Source organism: Leptinotarsa decemlineata, unplaced genomic scaffold (assembly GCF_025532065.1).
Source record: "Leptinotarsa decemlineata unplaced genomic scaffold, Ldec_3_MD MMD2_tig00003902_RagTag_RagTag, whole genome shotgun sequence".
Taxonomy (NCBI): domain Eukaryota; kingdom Metazoa; phylum Arthropoda; class Insecta; order Coleoptera; family Chrysomelidae; genus Leptinotarsa; species Leptinotarsa decemlineata.
This window is the reverse complement of record NW_027412598.1, coordinates 2,123,160-2,149,808: the sequence shown is the minus strand read 5'-3', so window position 1 is coordinate 2,149,808 and position 26,649 is coordinate 2,123,160. Positions and strand designations below refer to the sequence as shown.

General features: G+C 35.0%; 1 protein-coding gene and 1 long non-coding RNA gene across 2 annotated transcripts in view; one reads left to right on the top strand and one right to left on the bottom strand.

Moving 5' to 3' along the window:
* LOC111502941 (uncharacterized) overlaps positions 1–26,649 on the top strand; it is a 158,777-nt gene that overhangs the window by 94,081 nt on the left and 38,047 nt on the right. The gene's annotated exons all lie outside the window — the stretch shown is intronic.
* On the bottom strand, positions 21,048–21,852 carry LOC141483715 (uncharacterized). Its single transcript, XR_012466243.1, has 2 exons — positions 21,619–21,852; positions 21,048–21,555 (listed from the first exon to the last, which is right to left on the bottom strand). It is a non-coding gene; the product is annotated as an uncharacterized lncRNA (long non-coding RNA).

The following is a 26,649-nucleotide window of genomic DNA, read 5'->3' as shown; positions in this document are numbered from 1 at the left end:
AATTTTCTCTTTCATGGAATATAGCTCATGCCATTTTTGAAATTCATTCCCACTTAATCCCCTCTCCTCCCCACTCCTCCCCCACTCCCTTTCAAAAGTATAAAAGTAGGAATTATCTGTTGGAATATTCAGTTGATCAGCCACCTTCAACATGGAACCTGATTCAACTACTGAGCCGTACAGTGACCCAGCGCATCAACATCCTTACTGGGCTTCTATCCGAGAAGGTTTCGTTACCTCCACGACGGCACCTCACTCGATGAAGTATGATAACATAATTTATGATGATCGGATACAAGTGCTTCACGTTACTGGAACCGATCAAGCGGACCTGTCTGATGGGGATTATCCAGATCCCTATGATTTGCGGAATGATTACGAATGGGATACACAGTCCGGAAACACAAACGACGACGACAGCGATGACGATGATGACGGTGACGCTGACAATGAGTCCGATGATAGTCCTCCACCATCCCTTTCTATTCCTTTCCTTTCCTTCCACGGGTACACACTTTTTGGTTGGTGTACACGAGGCACTGCGAGGTTGGGGCAGTGTCTTTTTCCCTCTCCCTTATTAGTTTTTTTATAATAATCACTCTGAGTTTCTCATGATAATAATCACTTAGAATTTCAAGAAAATTGTCATTCTTATTGCTTTCGAATTTCAAACACTGAATTGTTCTACATTTACACTTCACCCCCTCCTTTTATTCCCAATATAAATAAAGCATCAATCCCAGTTCTATATCATTCTTCCACAATGTCAAGTGCTGATTCCACCACCGAACCGATGAGTGTACCAGAATATTCTATGACGAGTACAGGCCCCATCCAGGTACATGGAATAGATTCAACGTTCGATCATTTCAGTACAAATTTTGCACAAATGCTGCAACATATCTATGATCTACCTGATGATTTCCCGGCACGTATGGAAGAAGGTATGCAAGAGGAAGTAGAGGCAGAGTTAGAGATGAATGTCAATGAGTTAGACGATGTAGAGGATAACGAGCTAGATAATTATGCTAATGATGATGCCATTAGTATATCGTCTGATTCAGATGATTATGAGGATGACATCATCATTGTTTCTGATGATGATGAGGAGCGTTAGTCCATACCATTGCATGGATTAATGAAAAAAAAACAGCCCTTTTCAGGGCTACAATTAAAGACTGAAACAATAAAAAAAATAGCTCTTTTCAGAGCTATCATTATACTTTCAAACAGAAACAGGTTCATACCATTGTTAACATTATAGTCTCAAACAAAATGTAAGTATTCATCATTATATGCATACAATGATTGACAAAATGCCAACTTCAACTTTCATTTAAAGTAGTACTCATCATATGCATAGATATTCAATGACTATCAAATTCCAAATTTCGACTTTTCAGTCAAAGTAGTAATTTATTTGTCATATAATGTATAGATATTCAAAGACTAACAAATTTCCAACTTAGACTTTTTATTAGTCAAAGTATTCATTTGTCATATAATCTATGAATACTAATACAACTAACTACTGTTTGTGTGAATAATGTAGCCCTGAATTTTTTGACCAATAGGTCCAGGGTTATTCTGCCACAGGTTTCACATTATTGCATATTACGCAAGCTGATACTCTCGTGAAATTCGTAAGCGGTCTTTCACATGCCTCACACCAATATTGACCCATCTCCATCATAGAGACCGTATCGTGGATATTAACGTGTTGATACCAGCCACCGTTATTGTTCCTTATTGAATAAAATCGGAAACAGCACCAACATAACTTTTTCATGCTGCCATCAATCGTTTCGATCTGCACATGCGCATTCATCACGCAATATAAATCGGTAGGATCTTCTAAGGTATCGGTGATGTTGAGCATTCGGTGACCGATTCACAAAGCGCTATCACCTTCAGATGAGTCTGCTACAACCCCTTCATCTTCACCTTCACCATCCACGACTAGCTCAACGACCATGTCTTCATCTTCATCGCTCTCAGCCTCAATTGCAACTTCGTTGACTTCAAGGTCAATCTCCACTTCATCGACTCCAATACCTTTTTCAACTCCAACACCTTCTTCAAGTATCACTTCCTCTAGCGGAATGTTGACATCCTCATCATCTGTCTCGTCTATCCAATTATTAGTATCAATAGCAGATATTCTGTTTAATGCAGCAACTATTTTTTGAGTATTCATCTTAACGTTTTCTCACAGATGCAGAGTGAATGAATGAACTCTAGGTTTGCAATTCGACTTATATAGGTAGTGGTGGAAGTGCGACTCCCACTTGACTCGTTAAGAGTGGAAGAGAAGGAGAAGTTATCCCACTATCCTTTCACATGATGTTGATTTGTATAAATAGAGATCGTCGGTATAGGAGAGAGCATTCAGAGTTTCTGTAAGTCATCTCTTAATATTTCCAATCGAATTAGTAAAATGCCGTTTCCAAAAGAGTGGAATGAAAAACCAAAAGTGTGTGTCTACCCAATGATGATTGCAGGGGCTATTGTGTGCTACTTTTGCCAAATAAGTAGACCTAAGGATTCAATTAATCCATGTACTGGTATGTGTAGTGATTGTGTGTCGCGGATTCAACTATCGCCTCCTTCTCATCCGCCGAAGCGAACAAAATCGGATTATCGTCAACAACAGTTACAGTGTCTGAAGTGTTCTGAACCTATAATATTTAATGATATAGGTATCTGTAGAAATATTTGTGGTACCTGTTCTGCCGTTCCAGCTCCACTACAACGTTGTTTGCGTTGTGATACATATTCCATGAATTGTTGGAATCATGTATGCAATACATGTAGAAGTACTTGGGATCTGTGTGAGAAGGTTGGTCAACTCTACCCAAATAGGAGAATTCATTTTTTTCAATGTTGGTGTCTGACGCATGAGCAACAAATATTGAGGAATAGAGCCAAGGAACGTTCCACATCCACAGAGACATATTAATATTTTTTATTATCGTGATTGTCCTCTTATTTTAATATATATATATATATATATATATATATATATATATATATATATATATATATATATATATTGAGTTTATTTGTATTATTTTCTCACATTTAAAAATACATGCATGCAACACAAAGTTTTCCCCTTAAATGACTAAGATTGTTACATGCGTGAATAGTTTAGTGAAAGAGCGCATGTGCCAGTTGATGAAAGAGCGCATGCGCTAGTTTATTTTCTTCTATAAATGGTGAGGTCTCAGTAACATCATCACCTTTCCTATCCACATTCTATTGCTATCACATATCATTCCTCAGACCTTAATAATCATTATCATGAGCTCTATGCCGCTATTGATTGCTGAAGATGGTTCACCACTTGTTGATATCGATCAGACTGATTTTGAAAATATTCCAGTATTACATTTATCGAGCCAAGATTCGATAAATGCTTTTGATATTAACGACTTCGTTAACTTTGCAGATGTGCCGGAACCAAATGGGCAAATTATTATTGAAAATCCTATCGTTTCGCAATTATCATCACTCAAACACTCTTCATCTACCATTCCTCTTGGTGTTGATAAGAAATCTAGAACAATCAAGAGGAAGGTTACTAATGCATCTTCATCGATTGTCACTGAATTTAAAGAAAAGAAAGAATCCAAAAGTGTTGTGCGACAGAAAAAACCCACAGCGAAAAGTGACAGACCTTCTTGTAAAGGCACAGATGACTATTGCTGAACTTGAAAAGAGTGAGCGAGCTATTAATGCTAATAATGAAACTCTTGAAGCATTAGATGCCAAGATTGCATTAGCGAAGGTTGAATTGGCTAGAATGTCTAAAGATGCTGATGAACTCCGTTCAAAAATTGGTAAAGATAATCAATTCCATCAACGTTCGAGAATGCAAGCTCAGGCTGAGTTTGAGGAGTCGACTAAGCTTCATGAGACGGCATTATCAGTAAGAGATAATTGGCAAAAAGAGTTGGATACTGCATTTCAAAGTGATGCCGATTAGTTTTGGGAATGATAATGTGTTTTCAATATCGTGAGTTGAAAAATATAAGTGGGAATGGAGTATACAATTAATTTGGTTTGGTATACACAGAACGTTGCGAATGGCTGGGGCAACGTTTACCGCTGCAATATTTTTCAATTCACATACTTATAATTGAAATGAAAACAATAATGAACTTTAATATTACTTTATTCATAAATACACTATAAGATACATTTAAACCATATTTGATTCATCAATCCAAGAATTTTGTTCGCTAGGAAGGCCTAACCACTTTACATATACTTTATTTTTTCTTCTCTTCAACACCTTCTCAATCAGATATACGTCAGAATTCTCGGTTCGTAATAACTCTTCTTCGTAAAAACATCCTCTAATCGGTTGTTCATTCATATCTTCAAGATTATAAGTCGTTGGGGTGGTTTTATTAATTTTAACAATCTTGAAGAGCTCCGTGGTAAAATTCGCAGTGTAAGATTTTTCAAAAATATTTTTGTATTTGCTTATACGTACAATATCATTCAATTGGAATTTGGGTTTACTTTGTTTTCCTCCAATTCCATTGATACCTTCGAATTTCAATTTTGTTGTTGAATCAACATTGATGGGGGCCATACCTATTGTACGATGAACTTTATTGTTATATCTACTAGTTATAATTGGAAGAATATCAAGCCATTTGTGGTGACCTCTCATCGAAAATTCCTGGTACAGCCATGCCTTTATTGTACGAATCACTCTTTCTGCTATAGCTGCCTTCTTTGTGCTGAATGTTGAATAATGATTGATTTTATATTCTCGCATGAGAGATGAAAAGCTTCTATTGAAAAATTCTTTCCCTTGATCGCTTTGTATATGTTTGGGGAATAATTTGGCTTCCTTCAGTACATATTTCATTGCATTAGTTATTGTACTACCTATTTTATCTTTAACTGGCACAGTCCAAAGATATTTTGAGTAACAATCAATTACTACAAGTATATATCGGTATCCTTTATTACTTTTTGCATGAGGTTGTAGTTCAGCTAGATCTATTTGCCATAGATCTGCAAAACCTTTGATGATGGTTATTCTTCTACGAAAATTACGTCACTGTAAACTCCAATACAATTGCAGGTCTATGTAATTCATTAACAACTTGTCGTTTGATATCACTTATTTCATTCGTCATTCTATTTCAATATGATTAAAGAGGAAAAAAGTGATAATGTTACTGCACTGAATGATGATGTGACAATGATCATTACTTATAGATATATATTAATATATTATACCTTCTTCACGTAATTCTTCAATTATTGAAATTATTTCATTATCATGTCCGGTATGTCCAGCTGACTTTGAAGCTACCAATAGTCGTAGGCGAGCAACTAACTCTTTCGGTGAATTCCAGTACACATAATTCACAGGTTTAGAATTATATATTTTCTCCATTTTCACTCGTTTGAGTGCTCCACCAATTTTTCTTCTACTTCTTATTGGATATTGTCGTGAGTCTAATAGAGGTTTGATAACTTCACGAAATTTTTTAGAATTTGTATTTTTAAAACCATTCTTCAGATGATATTGTTTATATGGAGCATTCGTTATTTTCAATATTTTGGAATATACTTGACGAGTTTCTTCATTATCAACATCTTGTGGATTCTTAAAAAAGATCATATCATACAATTCTGGACTACCTGCGCATTCATATTTTTTCACTTTATTAGCATCCCAAAATGAAATGTTTCCATCTTTGAAATGCACCACTAGACTTCCCATTTTCAGCTTTTGTGTAATAGGATCCATACGTACGCCAAATGTTCCATCATATGCTGGACTTCTAGATTTTACATTATTCAAATGTTTCATCAAAACATCTTCACCACTTTCATTCATATCAGGTGAGGTGTCAGGATCCGAGGAATCGATGTGGGACGATGATGGTGTTTCGAATAGAGTTGTTCTCATATCGTCTTGAAGTGTGCTCGTGTCACTATTCACAGATGATACACTACCAAAAGAATGTTTTCTTCCTATTGGAGTACTCATGGGATAATTTGAAGTAGATTGAATAGTTCCATGATTTGGTGATAACACTGGTGATTTAGAAGTAGCGTTTGATGATAAAACATTCAATGGTTTCATTATGGGCTCATACAATCTTTCAAGTGTCGTACGATTTTCAATATTAGCATTCTTGATAGAGTTGAATTTCTGCCTGACAGCTTCTGTTGTCTCTACTAGTTGACGTTTCAAATTCATTTCATTGTTTTTATCTTCAGAATCGTTTTTTGTATTCATAATGCCCTTTTTTAAATTAAAGCTTAATCCGCTGATGAAATGACCTCTACAATATTCAGTGATCGAATAAGTTTCAAAAACAAAATCATGGGTATATAAAACTATCGAATCCTTTGCGATATCTACCTTCATCTATTTTTCTATCCTTATCAATGACTAGAAATCCATATTGGTCCTCTCAGCATTTAACACACATCAATTGGAATTGTTTGAATGTTACATCGGGTGAAACATGATCTGAATAAATGTGATGTAAATTCGTCTCATCTTGTTTGAACATTATAATGAAATTGGTATTGTCACGCACTAACTGTTTAGGTACCCGTGAATATGTCTGTGCTAGATAAAAACAATCAACATCCTTATGACGTCCCATACAGAAATATGATCTAATAATATCTTGCTTTTCACATATCACATCATCGAAAATGAAAACAGAATTAGGCTTAGCGTCGGAGGGTTCCACTATTTCTGCATTATTGCTGAATGTATAGAAACCTAATCCTTTTATAGGTTCCAAAACACTTCGCAAGTACTGATATTTAGGTTGATTGAGTGATTTCGAATAGAGATACACATTTATAAATCTCAGTCCTTGTGGATGTGTTAATAGTGATATCATTGCATTCGTCTTTCGACAATTTGAACGTCCTATAATGAGTCCTCGAACTGATGATGGAAGTAGTGGACCATGTCTGAATACCCTTTGTCCATTCAATCCACACCCAAATTTCTCATCTAGATTATCTACAGCAAACTTTTCTTTCTGTTTTACAATGCGCATCGTGCCGTGGTTGGAGACTATATAAATGTTATTGGCTTATTCATTTCAATGTGTACCATCAAACGATACGGACGTATTGAAAGTGATCATAAAATTAAAAGAGGTTGTGGTTTTGTTAATGATTTAATAAACAAACAATACTGTGGACCGGGTACAAAATTGAAACAACGTTTAGCTCGTAACGATCCTGGAAACAATAAATTGGATATTGAATGCAAAAAACACGATATTCAATATTCTAAGCATCCATCCGATCTTGCAGCAAGACATTTAGCCGACAAAGAACTTGAATACAGCGCTTGGGATAGGGTTGAATCGAAGGACGCGAGTATTGGGGAAAGAGCAGCTGCATTACTTGTCACCAACATTATGAAAGCGAAAAGACATATGAGCATGAGTTGTAGTACCAATAAGAAAAAATGTAAGAGGAAACAAACGAAGAAAAATAAAATTAAAAAAGTTACATTTGGTGCTGGGATAGTCCATAAAGTGCGAAATGTATTGAAGAAAGCTGGTGAGAATCAATTTGTGACGAATAATAGCAAAGAAGCTATCACTGTGGCATTGCAGGCGGCACGTAAATACCTTAAAGCTGCCGGTGGAAAGAAATAAATCTGCACACCACGCATAATTCCTATTCCCAAGATCGGTGGACTTTTACCATTGATACCAATTTTTGCTGGACTATCCGCACTAGGAAGTTTGGCGGGAGCCGCTGCTGGTATTACCAAGGCCGTGAATTCGGCAAAAGCCAGCAGAGCGGCTTTAATGGAAGCCAATCGTCACAATAAAACCATGGAGGCTGTAGCATTAGGCAAACGCGGAAGTGGAATATATCTCAAACCATACCGTAAAGGTTTAGGACTATATTAAAAACCATACAAAGCCACAAACAAAACAAAATACTAATTGAACCCCTACCTCAGAGGCCTCTTACTGATCTCGATCTCAGTTATTATGCACAAAAAATGAAAATTCCACATTTTCGTGGTGTTTTTATGCGTGATAGATTACCATCTTCAGGTCCAAAACAAAACGAGACAGCTATTGTTAATTCAGATGGAATAAGTGGACCAGGAACACATTGGGTGGCATATAAAAAATGTGGGAAAGAAGTCACATATTTCGATAGTTTTGGAGAGCTACCCCCACCATTGGAGTTGACTCGATTCTTTCGAAAATGTTCGAATGTAAAAATCAAATATAACTATGATCGACAACAGAAATTTAATACAGTTCTCTGTGGTCACTTGTGCTTGCAGTTTCTCTCTAAATAATTTTCCAAATAAAAATGGATTCAACACCAAAACTGGATCGGGAGGCTATCAAGGGAATGGGGTTTTCACTTAGAATGTTTTCAAAATATGGTACCTTGAAAAAAATGGATAAAGTGATGCTTGCAAATATGACTGAGGAAGTGATACTTGCATGTGTTGCACATGAGATTGCATATGTTTGGGAAAAGTTGCCTAAGCATCTGCAAGATGACATCGATATAATGAAACATAGATATTGTTATGAGCACCACCACGATCAAAATTCAGATTCGGATGTTAATGACGGTCCTATACCTCGAAAATCTATGTGTTGTATTTGTAATATAGAGGATGTGAATATTGGTATCAATAAAAATGATACTTATTACAATACAACACCTTCTAAAAAGTGTAAATTATCTCAAATGTGCTGTTGCTGTGTACAATAATGAATTGAAATGTGTTTCAAAATATTCATCAGTCATGTCACGAAAGTTCGAGCTACAAGCTGTCGGGACAAGTGTCTTGAGTGCGGATTTTTTTCCACCAATTGAATTGGATAGGAACAGTCGTTATGGATTAGGACTTTTGGGATTCTATGGATGCAATACAATCAATAATATAACTGAAGCTAATAACTTAGTTAGTTTTAGAATCAGTAATGACAACTCATCGATACCCCAAAAGTTGACAATTGAAATTCCATGTGGTGCTTACGAAATAGAAGAGATCAATGCCGTCATACAGAAACATATCATGTTCAGATTGTTTCATGATAAAAAACCAAATGATGTCGTTGCAGATGATATTTTCTATCTACACGCCAATAATAATACATTCAAATGTGAAATGCGATCCAAATATGAAATTGATCTGACACATCCAAATTCTATAGCAGAAATGATGGGGTTCGCTCATGGAATATTTCCACCAAATCAGATACATGAATCATCATTACCAATAAACATTACAACTGTGAGACTTATCCGCTTAGATTGCAATATAATATCTGGTTCATATATAAATGGTGAAGAATCCCACATTCTTTTCTCATTCGATATTGATGTTGAACCTGGCTACTATCTTACTAAAGAACCACACAGTATTATAAATATGCCTGTCAGTCCAGAAGGTCATCAATTGATTCACAACATTACAGTGCGTATTTTGGATGAAAAAAATAACCTTATCGATTTTGGAAGTGAAGAAGAGATTTTCATTATTTTGGAATTGAAGAAAATCGAATAACTGTTGTTATGGGTTTCATTTACAATAGACAAAATCGCATTGAACAATCCCAAACGAGTTGCACTATCAAAAAGAAAGGTGTGCATAAAAAGAAAAGTGTGCATAAAAAGAAGCTATTCCACAAGTGTATGCTAAACACATAACGCACATAACGTTACGAAATGGGTGGTGAACAAGTAGCTGTTGTTAGAAAACCTGGGATAACATCTACAATGAAAACCATGATATCATTTGAACAATCACATGCTAACACATTATTGACATCTGGCTGGGGACTTTCACAATTGAAACAAGATATCTTGGATACAAACAGTCATGTTTTTAGTGGAAAACTACCACTGAAATATTTGATGGGTATTGCTGAAGATTACAACAAAAGTATCTTGAATGCTAAACAGGAATTGATTTTGATTATCGCCCGATCATTCAAGAACTCATATATAGGTGAGGTTGATGCTGATTTGGGAATAAATAAAATCGAATGGAAAATAAGACATATTGTACCAGATGATAAACACAAGCTCAAACTTTTGAGTAGAATAAACAAAAGCGGTCTGAATGCCAAAATCAAGTTGGCGTATCGTATGTGGGACCTCTATGAACTATCATCATTACGTGGGACTTCTTCAGACATATGGGCCATCAAAACAACTAACGCATTGGAAACTCCTCGTTTTGTCATCATCGCATTCCAAAGTACTACCACATCTGAAGATAGAACACAGGATATTACAAAATTCACAACTGCTGATATCAATAGTATTCGAGTATACTTGAATTCTGAAGTTTATCTATATGAGCGTTGGAATTTGAATTTCGATAGAAAACTTGATGCTCCTGCTTATTATGCTTTTGAGAGTTTCCAGCGAAGTTATTATGATAAAGATATGAGTGAACCTCTGATGGACATTGGACAATTTAGAGAGAATCCACTATTCGTCATCGATTGTTCCCATCAACCGAATGCAACAAAATCATCAACTATTGATATAAAGATTGAGTTTGAGACGAGGAAGACCAAGTTTCCAGACAACACTAAAGTATATGCATTAATTTTGCATGATACAGTTTTAACATACAATGCATTGGATGGTTCAGTTCATAGCAGATATTGACACTTTTTTTTCACTCTATCATATACTGTTTTATGATCTTTTTTTTATTTGTAACTGACTTATATCATATTTATTGTTTTGTAATCATTTTCTATTGTATTTCATGAGATTTAAATAAATAAAACATGAAAATAATACAAAGTTTTTTATTTGACATTATTTATGATTTACAGGAACATACAGACTATCTAAAATAACTTCTTCCTCATAATCATCATTTTCGCGACCATCTTCAATTTCTTCTCGATTTTCATCATTCAATTCAAAGTGATGAATAATCCATTCTGGCAAGTATGGTTGGAGGCTATACAGGAATCTTCTTAGGTTCAGTTCAATCATAACCTCACAAAGTTGCCACAATTCCAATTCATTATCCAAAAATTTGTTACAAACTTCTGCACCACTCCAATAGTTCTCAGCATCACGAAGGCATAATTCGATTTGTTTTCCATCATAGCATACACTCATATCATAATTGCTTGCATGTTCGGCTCCATCACCCAACACCTTCAATTTAGACGACAAATGTTGAACCGATGATTTGAGATCTACAACATCGACCCAATCTTGACTTGTGTACTGCATCCACATCTTTAAATGGACAAACAAGCACATATGAAACCCTGTACCGTGCACACACACATACACACACAAAATCTCATATGAAAAAAAAATCTGAACGATCCATGCACCAGACACTTCAAGGTCACAACGCCTTGACTTCACTGCACAACAAAAAAAAAGCAAATAACACGTCATATTGGTGGGGGGAGGATTAGAACCGGGAAAAAATTTCTGAACGATCCATACACCACACCCTTCAAGGTCACATCACCTTGACTTCACCAAACAACAACCAATAAAAAAGCAATTAATACGTCATAGTGGTGGGAGGAGGCTTAGAACCGGCTCAAATCTCCTACTAATATTATCAATATCAAGAAATTCTTCATACACTTCATAGCTTCTATCTACTCTGCGAATAAAAATCAACACCTGAGCAGTATCTGACATATCCGTTGACTCATCCAATGCTATCCAATGCTATCCAATGATGTCCATTTTTGTCAGACAGTTGAGATGATATATTTTCTGCGATGTCTTGCACCCTCCGAGCCACGGTGTTTGCTGACAAACTGACACTTTTAAATAAATTTACCTTTTCGGGGCATATTTCTTCGGCTACTGCAATCAAGCATTCTTTTATCATTTCTCCATCAGTGAATGGTTTGCTACGTTTTCCGATTTCTAGAGCCACACGAAAGCTGGCGCGAGTTGCAGACTCTTGTTCAGTATTCGCTTCGGTAAACAGAGATTGCTGCGATATAAGTCCGCGTTTCAAAGCTTCAAATTTTTCTTTCCGCAAACTTCCTGTTTACTTAGAGTAACTTTGAAAATATTTCGGTTCATAGTGTCGTTTAATGTTATAGTCTTTGAGAACAGTTATGGTTTCATTACAAATTAAACATAGCGCCTTATTACTGGACTCAATCACTAAATACCGGAAGTTCCATTTTTCTTGGAACGTTCTGCATTCACTGTCGATTTTTCGCTTCTTTTCCATACATTACAATCACACATTAAAATAATAAGTCAAATCAAAATACTTTTATTGACGGGTGTTACTTTATTTCACAATAGACAGTTTCGCTTCCTTCGCCTTTCCTCCGAAGACTAACTCGCAGTTGCGCCGCTAGCCTTTTTATATGCAATTATTACTACCATCTCGAGGTGATCGGAATACACTAGCTAGAACCAAAACTTTCTCGAACCAACGCGGTAATTCCAAATATTTAATTACGCCTAAAGCTACCTAGCGAGTAGCTGAAAAAGATAGTACATAGTACTACATACTACATAGTACATAAGTATCACAATACACAATAATAATTGAAATGCAAAGAAAGCGTAAGTTTGCTTAGGTCACGCACTTTGCGACTATCCTAGTCTAGAAATATAGTAAAGGTCAGAAATTGGCCCTTGGAACAAACTGAAAAAATCATTATGGCCCGAAGGCTTCAAAGTTTGGAGACCCCTGGTCTATACAATAGAATCACCCGCGCTTATCTTATTTTTTTTTCGATCCAGCCGTTCCGAATATTTCTAATTTCAAAACTAAACCACTCAACTAAGTAGATTTATTCTATCAAACCGAGAGCGGTGTTGCCGAAACTTAAATTGATTTTCCTTAAATATATACATGCCTGATATAAATATATATATATATATATATATATATATATATATATATATATATATATATACATTGATTGATGCAACTAATTTTCCTTTATTTTGAGTATTTCAATATTAAATTCTACAAAAAGGATTTGAAGCTTTATATCTTCTATTAATTATCTGCGAGCGCTTTCGACAGTTGGTAGTACTGTCATCATCTGGCACTCCTCAAACTGAACTGGTCATCCTGTTGTCTGTCTCTTTATACGGTCAGAGCGTCTTAACTCAGGTATTTCAGGTCTGTATTTGTTCTGCATCAGGTACTCTTCTTCGTGTTAGATCTTCTCTAGGAATGTGTATGGTTTTGTTTAATATATTGAATGTGAGATCTTGTTGTGTTTTGATTTGTACTTGTTCCTCGATAAGTGATTTATGACTGTTGAATTCATGAATGTTCAAGTTTTCCCAAATGTCCATGCGGTTTCCCTCGTTGATTTGTTTTATTAGTTTTATGTTCTCTGGTGGGGGGAAATTATGTTTGTTTTGTATGGCGTGTGTTGCAAGGTTTGATTTATATACTGTTGGATTTATGTATGCCTTTTTGTGCTCATTGTACCTTTGGATCAGTTTTTTCTTGGTTTGACCGATATAGAATTTGTTGCAGTCCGAGCATTGTATACTGTATATCCCGTTTTGGTCTTTGTCTTCTTCTTTTTCATAGTTGTTTATTTTTTGTGTTATCTTCGTGTTCGGCTTGTATGTGATGTTGATGTTCAGTGGTTTGAAGATGTTTGTTAGTTTTTTGGTTTGATGTCCTACGTACGTAAATGTTGTCCATCGTTGTGTTGCTTTGTCTGTTCGGGTGGCTTGATCCTTGTTCTGTATTTTTTGTTTGATTCTGTTTTCTAGTTTATCTACTGTCTTTTGGGTGTATCCGTTTTCGTTCGCTATTTGGTATATGACTTTCCGTTCTTTGTTTCGGGCTTCATTGCTGAGTGGTATCCTTAACGTTCTATATATGAATGCGTTATAGGCAGCCATTTTGTGTGATGGTGGATGGTTTGAACTTGCGGGTATGGTGGAGCTGGTTTGTGTAGGTTTCCTGTATAATGCCATTTGAAATTGCGTTTTATAGTGGTTATATCCTATGGTTATGTCCAGGTAGTTAAGTTTTGAGTTATGTTTTTCCTCAATGCTGAAACATAGTTTTTGATTTGTTTCGTTAATTTCTTTCATCTTGTGTTTTTATTATTAAGATTTTCTCATCTATGGTTTCAAGGTATATTTCGAAAGTGACGCCAGTCGTAGAATATAGCCGGTTCTGGGCCTCCCCCCACCACTATGACGTATTGATTGCTTTTTTTTGTTGTTGTTTAGTAACATCAAGACGATGTGACCTTGAAGGGTCTGGTGCATGGATTGTTCAGATGTATCGACATCTGTTATCGCATCCTGTTGGGAGGTGGGCTTAGCTGTAACGTCAGGCATCTCTAGTGGGTAGCAAAGTAGGGTGAACTGAAGAAAGTTAAATAATATGCATTTGTATAGATAATATTGTAGAATCTCGTGAAGTATTAATCTGAAAATTATCAACTTGAACTGTGCCAAGGTATGGTTAGGGCGAATTGGATAAATATAACAATTTACAGAAATTCTGCCTATTATAGCAAAATTTGACCTCACATTTTCGCTTTGAAACCTCATTGAACTATTAAGGCTCGCGTCGGACTGCAGAGTTAAAAGTTATAAAATAATTAGAGATAAGTAATAAGTAATGAGAAATGTTCATTGCATATTTTCAAATGAATCAACATGAAACAAACCAATAAAGCACAAGTGATAAGAAAAAAGAGTTCAGAGAGTGAATTCTTGTTGCTTGTAACTATCCAATGGAATTTAAGATCTGAATCTTGTGCAATGTTATTTTCATAATGACGAATAGAAGAACAGTTATTATTTAGGTCTAATTTATGTACGGAAAACACCGAAGAGAGTGAAATTGAATTACAGAATACATATTCGGAAGAGAAATAAATATATTAGGATTTGGAAAAATCTTGAGGTTTGGTTAGAATTTAGAAATTGTCGAAAGAGACAACTGCTTTGATGGGCCGATTTTCTATAGTTTGTGCCTGTATTTCTTGGTCACGTATGACAAAAACTTGTCGATTTTGATATTGCACGTAGCTTTTGCATTCCGTTTCGACCTTCACAGCATATGACATCAGAGTAACTATAACTGAAAAGTAGGATGTGCCATCACTTCGTTCGAAAATAAATTCACTCACCTGTCATTACCAGATTTACCCGTCAAGTTTGGTTTGACTTTGAAATAAATGCAAGATTATTGTCTGCCCCAAAACAGATGCGTAGACTCAACACATAACATTTCACAGGAGAACAGACTGACATTTCTCACGCATATGCATGTCTAACATGAACTAGGTACCACATATTTAATGATGATTCAAAATGCTACACTATATTTTTCTTGAAATATAATTACATTACAACTTGAAGCAACATAGTAGATGATATTGACGTAACTTCAACTGAAACGTGGGTATCGCCTCACTTTGGTCTCATTTTTCCACACATTGGCAAAATCTGATGGTGAAGTTTGGTTCAACCTTGAAACTGAATACTACGATTTTCTTCAGGGGCGGGTTTTCATGTATGCCGATGACACAACATTGTGACGTCCCCAGATCCAAATGAAATTGAAAATAAAACGAAACTAGTAATCAATGAATTCGAATGTTGGTGTAAAAACAATCATTTAATAAATAATGGAAATGAAACAACATTTATCCAGTTTTCGAGTAAGTATCAGCGCCCTCTCCAAATAAATCTAGGTTTCGAAACAACAGAATATACAAAATTCCTTGGAACACAACTTGACAACGAATTGTCTTTCAATAATCACATCGAATACTTGTGCACTTCTCTGAAAAACGAATTTTGCCTTCCTAACAATGGAATTAAATTTTTTGAGACATCATCTCCTGGATATATACTATGGTCTAGTGTATTCTAAGCTAATTATAAATATTACCATTTGGGGACACTCATCAGAAATAAATAGAATATTTATAAGGCAAAAACGCTTCATTAGACTAATTTTTGATCTCAAATACAGAGAATTTTGTAGGAAAACATTCCAAGATAAAAAAAATTTCACATTACCATACATTTTTCTTTACAAAATATTAAGCTACGTTCATGTACAGTCCCATTTACTAATAAGGAATGAGGAAATTCACTGTCATTAAATGAGACGGAGAAACGACTTCCATCAGGAAAAAATAAACCATAATGAGTACAAAGGTTCGCCGCTTTATGCCGGGGCAAAATGTATTAACTTATTATCACACAGCATCAGAAGTGAAACAAATTTTCTCAAATTCAAGAATGAGTCAAAGACTTTTTAGAAACAAGTTGTTTTTACTTCCTGATAGAGTATGAAAATAATATTTTTGTGTAACATGTGCTGTTATTGATATAAGTGCTATAAGATAAAATATCTTTTGTAAAATGTGACGTGTCATTTGTTTGAAGGTGATTGACAATGTTTCATGATGAATTTCACTAGTTCGGACTTCCATTGTCTACTATATAGAATGATTTCAAATCCCTGGAACAAATAAAATAAGGAATAATTAAAAATGAATAGCTGAAAATAACAATTATATTAAGCAAAAATGAACCTGAAATGAAATAATAGTAAAAGTATTTGTATTTGTTCAATTGTTTTATTTTACTTGTATTTTATTTCAGTATCATTTCATTTCAGGTTTCTTTTTGCTTAATTTAATTGTTATTTTCAGCTATTCATTTTTAATTCTTCCTTTTTTTAGTTGTTCCAGGGATTTCAAATCATTTTATATAGTAGACAATGGAAGTCCGAACTAGTGAAAGTGACGTGTCATATATACATTCATGTATCAAAAATGATGACTAAAATTTGACTTTGACTTCTCCGCCAATGTCATGCTAGACGGAGATTTGTAGACATGTAGTGTCAACACTTGACATTTTACAGGAGAACAGACTGATATTTCTCACACATATGCATGCCCTACATGAACTTCCGCATGCTTGAAAATGATGTAATAATTTAAAATGTCACACTACGTTTTTCTTTTCGAAACATAATTTATTAACCATATAGTAAATGATATTGATATGATTTCAACTGAAAAGCAGGTTTGTTCTCACTTTGGTCTGTTTTTCCCCCATCATGTCAAGACCTGACAGAGCAGTTTGGTTTGAGCTTGAAACTGGATGTGAGTTTATTCACTGCCCAGGTTATGCTAGACGGAGATTTGCGGAGTTTCCAAAAGATATGCGTAGGGTCATGCTATTTTGCAGTAAAATAGATTGATATTTCTCACACATGCATATGCTCGCCTAACAAGAACTTTTACGTATTGCAATACAATCTAATCATTTAAAATGCAACACTATATTGCAATATCTGACGGTGGAGTGTGGTTTGACTGTGAAAATGAATACAAAGTCCATTCTTTGCCAACATCATGCTAAACGGGGTTTGGAAGGTCTCCAAAACAATGCATATAGTCACAACACACCATTTTACAGCGAAAAAGATATATTTTTCACACCTGAATATATTCTCGACATGAACTTTTACATGTCGCAATACACATGTTTCAATTTGAAATGTATTACTATCTTGTTCTTAAAACTCAATATTATCCAAGATTCAAGCCAATATACCATATGACGTAAGCGTGTATTCAACTGAAAAGGAGGTATTTCCACACTTCAACCTAAAAACTGATTCCTCCCCTCCACCATTTCATGATCTGACCTTGAAGTTGAGTTTGATCTTCAACTTGACTACGTGGTCATTTTATGTCGATGTCCTGCTATACTGATTTGTGAGTCCCCAAATATTACATAATGCACACATTTTTCGTACATACACACGCATGCTTCACACCATGCATGCTTATGCTTATGTAGTAGTATTTTTCTCGAGAGAATTTATCTGGTTGAAGCTGCGATGATTCTGCAACGTGTTAGGAATCACACTTTAAAAGGTCAGACCTCGTTGGTCCTTAGCTCACACAAGTTTCTCAACTTCTGAGAGTTGTCGTTCGTATGGGAGCGACAGCTGATTAACGGAAAAACAGATTTTAAACAGAAACAGAACAGTATGATGTATCCATCAGAAGTGAAATACTAGGAGTTTGATACAAACTAGCATTCTATTCCAATACATGAGTTGGATTCGACCTAATATCGATACTTACGATCAGTGTAGGCTAAAGAAGGCGAAAACAAGTATCTCAAAGAATTTTTCAGATCAATTTATTCAATATGAAGTTTTCGCATATTGGTTTCTCTATTCTTTCAATCAGTATAACATTTACTTGCTGCATGATAAAGATACAGTAATGCAACTTGTCGCTATAGAATTGGGTACTGTAATACCGCGATAAACATTTTTGTCAACATTTTCACTGTTGTAAATATAGTGTTTCAGACTAATATATCATCATAGAAATTCATTTTTCTGATATACCTACTATGATTCCATAAGACATTTGTCTCAATAGCAGATTTTATTCATATTCATATTTGGTCACATTACTTCTAACGCAAAGTTTTCCCCGCTAGGTAGTGCTGTTTCTAATTTACTGTTCGAAGAATATTTTCTGGCGCTCCATTCCGGTCAATCAGTTATTGTTGAACCTGCTTCTGCAATTTTGAAAAATGTTTGCTGATGTGATGAAATATATCGCATCTATCTTGAGCCTCATAAAAGATGAATACTAGGAGAAAACAGTGAAGGATGGACTTGAAGAGTGTTATATGGCTTCTAAACGAATAAAAAAAGATCTGAAAAATACTACTACTATGGGTGGGAAACAAAATCTACTAGCATTCTTGGTCAATATTACAACACTACGTAATCAGATGAAATTTGAGATGAAGAAAGGAGCAGGCCTGATTAGCCGGAAAGAGACAGCCTCTAATGGAGTACATTGGGATGATTCAGAATCGGCTTTCAATTCGCGTATCCGGACTGAAGTGATTAGTAATCTCAAGCATGAGAACCCTACCTCATTTTTGATCGACTGTAAGACCCTTTTTGTGAGACGAATTCAAAATGCATTGAAAAAGAATGCATTTTTAAAGGTTAATATGACATTCGGTGGAGAATTTAGGGTTGTCAAAGGCGATCGAATCTTCAACGAATATAAGTATTTCACAATATCTAACGCATCCATCCATAGTAACATTGATATGAATATGTGGTTTGAGGAACATGTTATGGAGCCAATCATAGTAAAGTTGAAAGTGTTTCAGTAACGTGACAGAGGTTAGACGTTGAAAGCAGTAGTGAATTTGGGGGTTAACGTAAACAAATTTGTGCCGCAGAGAGGTTCATCATACATTGAACTGCCTTCTCATATCAAACAAAAAATCATGATGATGCCTGCTTCGCTTGGGCCATTGTTTTGGCGTTGTATCCAGTTCCCCATGGACAACATTCAGATCACATCCTATCTTATCCTGACTATTCAAAAGTTCTGAAGTTGAAAGGTATTCACTTTCCGATGACAATTATTCAGATGAATAGTTTCGAAGAGCAAAATGGTCTCTCAGTCAATGTTTACACGTTGAAACTTTTCAAATCCAAGTATACTGTAATACCGCTAAGATTGAGCATAGTAAAAAATAAAAGCAAACATGTGAATCTACTCATGATTCAAGACATGTATTACGATGAAAGATGTGAGGATTCAATAAATGTCTATGATGTTACGTCACCAACCAGAAAACACTTTGTTTGGATAAAAGATCCATCTAGTTTGATAACTAATCAACTCGACAACCATAATGGAAAAAAATATTTTTGCCATAGGTGTTTTCACTGTTTTTCCACGCAAGCTACACTAGATAAACACTTTGAAGACTGCTCGAAGACAAAGGAATGCCTACCAAAATTACCTATGTAGGGAAAACATATTTTGAGGTTCAAAAATTTAAAAATAAAATGACATCGCCTTTCGTCATATATGCCGAGCCATCAATTTAAATTGATGGCTACTCTACAGTCAGAGAAAAAGTATGTGAATCATTACAGAAATCTCAAGCAGGCCTTAGAACATGGTCTCATCTTGAACAAGATTCATCGTGTTCTAAAGTTCAAGCAGTCCACATGGTTGAAGCCCTACATAGACTTGAAAACACGTTTGCGAACTGCTGCCCTGAATGATTTTGAAGAGAACCTATTCAAACTAATGAATAACGCCGTATTTGATATGTACTGCTATCTTCAAAACTAAATTTTTGTTCCATATTTATAAATATTTGTTTCAGGGAAAACTATGGAAAATCTGAGAAAGCACTCTGATGTTCGCCTTGTAACGAGTTGGGATGGGCGATATGGTGCCGAAGCCAGAATCTCCAATCCTCGGTTCAAGAGTTTGACTTTCTTTGATAAAAACTTGACTGCCATTGAATTGGGAAAATCCGAAATATTCTTCAACAAACCTATATATGTTGGAATGGTAGTACTGGATTTGGCAAAGTTGACCACAAATAATTTCCATTATGAGTACATGGCTCCTAGGTATAGAGAAAATTTTTGCGGAGTTCATACTGACACGGACAGTTTGATTTATGAAATTATGAATTATGATCCATATGAGATGATGAAAAATGATTGTCATCAGTATTTCGATACTGGCCATTATCAATCAGATATCATTTACAATATTCCCCGAGCGAATAAGATAGTGATTGGATTGATGAAGGATGAGAACAATGTTTTGTTGCCACGTGCCAACAAAACAAAACGAAAATAACAAAAAAAAAAAAGAACTTATGGTTCTTAGTTATTTCTTAACAGGTTAGCTAATTTCTGAAGGGCTCGGTAACAGACGCTCAAGAGGCACGCGCAAAAGATTGCACGGCAGCTCAGTCGGGTATAGGGTGGGTTGAACTCAAACACTCTCTATACCGGATAGAGAAAAAAATTAAATATATATATATAGGGCGCCACCAACTTCAAAAGAAAATGAGCGAGTCTAAGTTGGGAGACTTCCACTAGCTAGTTATGGTTCTGTTTCCCAGAGCCAACATAAGTTAAATAACTGCAAAGATCTCTTCTTATTATTTGTATCTCTAAATTTTACGAAATGAATATAGACCAATTTCGTGGAACAAACTGAACAAGATTATATTACTGGTCCCCAAACACTTTTCTTCAGAATCTTGTTTAGACAGAAATAACTCAAATTTTACCAACTGTTGTTACCTCTACGTGATCACGTTGAGTGTACACTTTTGATATTTTGAATATATACTAAATATTTGCTTTCCAACGGAAAGAGAAATCTAATAAAATCATGCAGCTTATCTGAATAATTTGATGTCGAGGATGGTTCCACTGTCCAACGGCACACGGAATAGCAGGCACAGCCCTCCAACTCGAAATCGTCGTTACGGAACTCGAACGTTCAAATAATTCGCACGTGGGTTGCAATTTCTCCAGGCGGTCTCAGATATGGAACGGCCGGTTATGGAATATTGAAGAAATAATCGTTTGGGAGCCCAATTGAAACCCAATAATCGGATGGTCACGGAATGGTCACGGTAAAACCTAGGGTCATGGATACCAGGACCAGGACGAAGACTAAGACTAAGAATAGAACTAAAACCCTAAAAAAAATATTCCCCGTTATAATTATCTTTAGCCTTACCGGCTTTCTAATTTTCCCTTACCTCTTTGGTTGGTTGAGGGTAGTATCGATTGATGACGTTGTTATCGGCTTACGTAAATCCTTCGTAACGAAGAGCAAACTATTCGCTGAGGTCACAATAAAGTGACGAAACGATAGGCAATTAGTTGCTTGAAAGCAGAAGTGCAGTAATCCACAATTTTGTGAGAATTTTCAATTTGAAACACGACAGAAAAATTCCTACACATCAGCACTGCTACTTCGCAAAATCCGACCTGTTTTTAAATTTTATCTCTTGTAGAAAAAAGAAAGTTTTTTTTTCCTTCTCCATACCGAGAACTGATAAATAAATTGTACTGCGGCAACCCGTGATTCTTTATGAATATGGATCTGTCCACCAAGAATATGCAACCCATTTAACATCCGAGCTAAATGAACTGTGGCTACGATTTCAATGAATACCTAAAATAAAGTAAAACTGAAACCGAATAAAAAAAATAATTAAATGTATTTTGAACCGTTACATATGATCGACTTTATTGGACTCAGATCAAAATTATATTCAACTAAAACTGCAACGTCAGAAGATCAAATCACTGATCTGAAAAAAATATTGAAGCAGGAGAATTATGAAAATGATGAAATCAAACAAATTGTGGCCAATTTCGGAGTATCCAAGAAAGCGAAGGGCGTTAAACATAATGTTGTCAAAACAAAAATCGCTTTCGAAGATTACGTGGCCTGTTTGGAAAATTGTACCGAAAAAGCAATCACACAAAAAATCGATAAAATCCTATAAGGATAGGGTGTATTCAACAGAACAAACGGATATTGCTCTGAATCCTAATGATGATAAACGCTATCTAATTCCCGGAACCTACCATACTCTTCCTTCGGGACATTTCTCAATTCAAAATCTATGAATATTGATTAATAACAATATCAACTACAAATTATTCTCGTCTCACATGAACGGTTCTATGTACGAGTGAAAATCACATATCACATTAAAAGTTTTTGTTAACATATTATCTTGTTGCTGATATACAGGTGTATTTTCGTGAGTCAAAGCAGAACTATTGGAAAAATGAACCCTACTGTCATTTATTTCAAATTGAACCACAAACCTCTCTCTTTCGAGAAAGGTTTCATATAGGGCTATTGGCGATGTTTTTTTTTTCCTTTACGATCTAAAAATCAAACGCTCCGGCAGCTCTAACTCCAGGGTGGTGTGGAAAAGAGCAAAGAAAACTGTTTCAACGATGAACTCACAACCTGATGATATCAATCCCTTGTCCTCATTTTTTAGGGTTACATTTCTTGGTCTCTTCCTTCGAAGGGCTCATAAGTATCTATTAAGTCGATGTATTTCCTGAAAATATCAAATTCAACTCTTCCATCATATCTTATATAAACAGACAACAATGAAAAATATTTATATATTGTATAAGATCTTGTTCATTATATCTTTTCGGTTTACATTTTGTAAGAAGTTGTTTTGAATCATTAGTTAACTTGAGTGTGTTTTTATTGATGTTCAAAATATTATTTTTAATAGAAACATACTTTTTCTATGACATCCATCATCTTGTAGAAGCAAACTATAACACAGAGGAAAGATCCATGTCGACTTTACGACGACAGATTGACATTACCAGAAATATAACCAAAAAAATAGCCATTAAATCATCTTGTATGAAAGCTATTTGGAAAAATGTGTAACTGAAACGGGTTTTGATCTATTTCAGTTTGAGATCAATTCTAAAATATCTGTCAATTTCTTTTGAATACATGTTGTTGATATAAATAGACGAAATCACACAAAAAATTCAGTTTTGACCAAATTGCAGTATATTTCATAGCAAAGTACTCCAATAATTATGAATCTCGATATTATGGAAAATGCCAAGTCGAACAAACATGTTATTATCAGCATATACCCTTTTCAATATTAGTCCTTGTTGAGATTAAAATCTTCCATAATTACCAATCAACCACATCTATCCTTCCACTATTCTAGACAAATATCTTCAATTTCATCAAAATTCAAATATGGAGTTACATAATCGAAAATTGGTATGATGGAGATTGCGATCATACTGTTCGAATGAAACAATCACATTACAATTGTAGCGAATCAATTGTTTTGCTATTCGTCTGTATATTTGATCTAAATACATAACATCGATATCTTTATGGCTACACATTGAAAAAAATTTCTGAAATTTGTACCAATATATTTCAAATACGCACTTGGTGTTATGAAGGTTTACTTGATTTTGAGATTTACTGGTGTGTAATTTTTTTGCGTATCTGTAGAATGGCTTCAATTTTATAGGAAAACTAGATCAAGTTTTTTTTTTCAACCATTCTTAGCTGGAAATAAAGCCCAAACATAACGCATTTATGATTCAATACCAGACAGCCCTGTTTCGACCCGTCATAGCTCTCATCAGTGGTGTTACGTTGAACCACAAATTCATTGCTAGAATCAACTGTGATTGAAGAACAAGATTTAGCGAAGAAGCGGGTTTACATCTCTGCCCACGACGGGGCTGGAGTTTGCAGACCATTTTCGGGCAGTTTGGCCACTCTTTTGGCCACTCGACTTCACGTTCATTTTAGACCCGAAACCGGTCTGCAAACTCTACCCCCGCCGTGGACAGAGATGTTAACCCGCTTCTTTACTATAGTAAAGAAGCGGGTTTACATCTATTAGCTATAGCTACAAGCTATAGCTATAGCTTGTTCTCAATCACAGTTGATTCTAGCAATGAATTTGTGATTCAGCGTAACACACTGATGAGAGCTATGACGGGTCGAAACAGGGCTGTCTGGTATTGAATCATAAATGCGTTATGTTTGGGCTTTATTTCCAGCTAAGAATGGTTGGAAAAAAATGAACTTGATATAGTCTCCTTATAAAACTGAAGCCATTCTACTGATACGCAGAAAAATTACACACCAGTAAATCTCAAAATCAAGTAAACCCTCGTAACACCAAGTGCATATTTGAAATATATTGGTACAAATTTGAGAAATTTTTTTCAATGTGTAGCCATAAAGATATCGATGTTATGTAATACGATCAAAAATACAGACGAATAGCAAAACAATTGATTCGCTACAATTGTAATGTGATTGTTTCATTCGAACAGTATGATCGCAATCTCCATCATACCAATTTTCGATTATGTAGCTCCATATTTGACTTTTGATGAAATTGAAGATATTTGTCTAGAATAGTGTAAGGATAGATGTGGTTGATTGGTAATTATGGAAGATTTTAATCTCAACAAGGACTAATATTGAAAAGGGTATATGCTGATAATAACATGTTTGTTCGACTTGGCATTTTCTATAATATCGAGATTCATAATTATTGGAGTACTTTGCTATGAAATATACCGCAATTTGGTCAAAACTGAATTTTTTGTGTGATTTCATCTATTTATATCAACAACATGTATTCAAAAGAAATTAACAGATATTTTAGAGTTGATCTTGAACTGAAATAGATCAAAACCAGTTTCAGTTACACATTTTTCCAAATAACTTTCATACAAGACGATTTAATGACCATTTTTTTGGTTATTTTGGTTATGTTTCTGGTAATATCAATCTGTCGTCATAAAGTCGACATGGATCTTTCCTCTGTGTTATAGTTTGATTCTGAAAGATGATGGATGTCATAGAAAAAGTATGTTTCTATTGAAAATAATATTTTGAACATCAATAAAAACACACTCAAGTTAACTAATGACTCAAAACAACTTCTTACAAAATGTAAACCGAAAAGATATAATGAACAAGATCTTAAACAATATATAAATATTTTTCATTGTTGTCTGTTTATATAAGATATGATGGAAGAGTTGAATTTGATATTTTCAGGAAATACATCGACTCAATAGATACTTATGAGCCCTTCGAAGGAAGAGACCAAGAAATGTTACCCTAAAAAATGAGGACAAGGGATTGATATCATCAGGTTGTGAGTTCATCGTTGAAACAGTTTTCTTTGCTCTTTTCCACACCACCCTCTCTCGAAAGAAAATAGGTGTGTGGTTCAATTTGAAATAAATGACAGTAGGGTTCATTTTTCCAATAGTTCTGCATTGACTCACAAAAATACACCTGTATATCAGCAACAAGATAATATGTTAACAAAAACTTTCAATGTGATATGTGATTTTCACTCGTACATAGAATCGTTCATGTGAGACGAGAATAATTTGTAGTTGATATTATTATTGATCAATATTCATAGATTTTCAATTGAGTAAATGTCCCCATGGAAGAGTATGATAGCTTTCGGGAATTAGATAGCGTTTATCATCGTTAGGATTCAGAGAAATATTCGTTTGTTCTGTTGAATACACCCTATGCTTATAGGATTTTATTGATTTCTTGTGTGATTGCTTTTTCGGTACAATTTTCCAAACAGGCCACGTAATCTTCGAAAGTGATTTTTGTTTTGACAACATCATGTTTAACGCCCATCGCTTTCTTGGATACTCCGAAATTGGCCACAATTTGTTTGATTTCATCATTTTCATAATTCTCCTGCTTCAACATTTTTTTCAGATCAGTGATTTGATCTTCTGACGTTGAAGTTTTAGTTGAGTATAATTTAGATCTGAATCCAATGAAGTCGATCATAAGCTTTTCGTTGTTCTCATCCTTCATCAATCCAATCACTTTCTTATTCGCTCGGGGAATATTGTAAATGATATCTGATTGATAATGGCCAGTATCGAAATACTGATGACAATCATTTTTCATCATCTCATATGGATCATAATTCATAATTTCATAAATCAAACTGTCCGTGTCAGTATGAACTCCGCAAAAATTTTCTCTATACCTAGGAGCCATGTACTCATAATGGAAATTATTTGTGGTCAACTTTGCCAAATCCAGTACTACCATTCCAACATATATAGGTTTGTTGAAGAATATTTCGGATTTTCCCAATTCAATGGCAGTCAAGTTTTTATCAAAGAAAGTCAAACTCTTGAACCGAGGATTGGAGATTCTGGTTTCGGCACCATATCGCCCATCCCAACTCGTT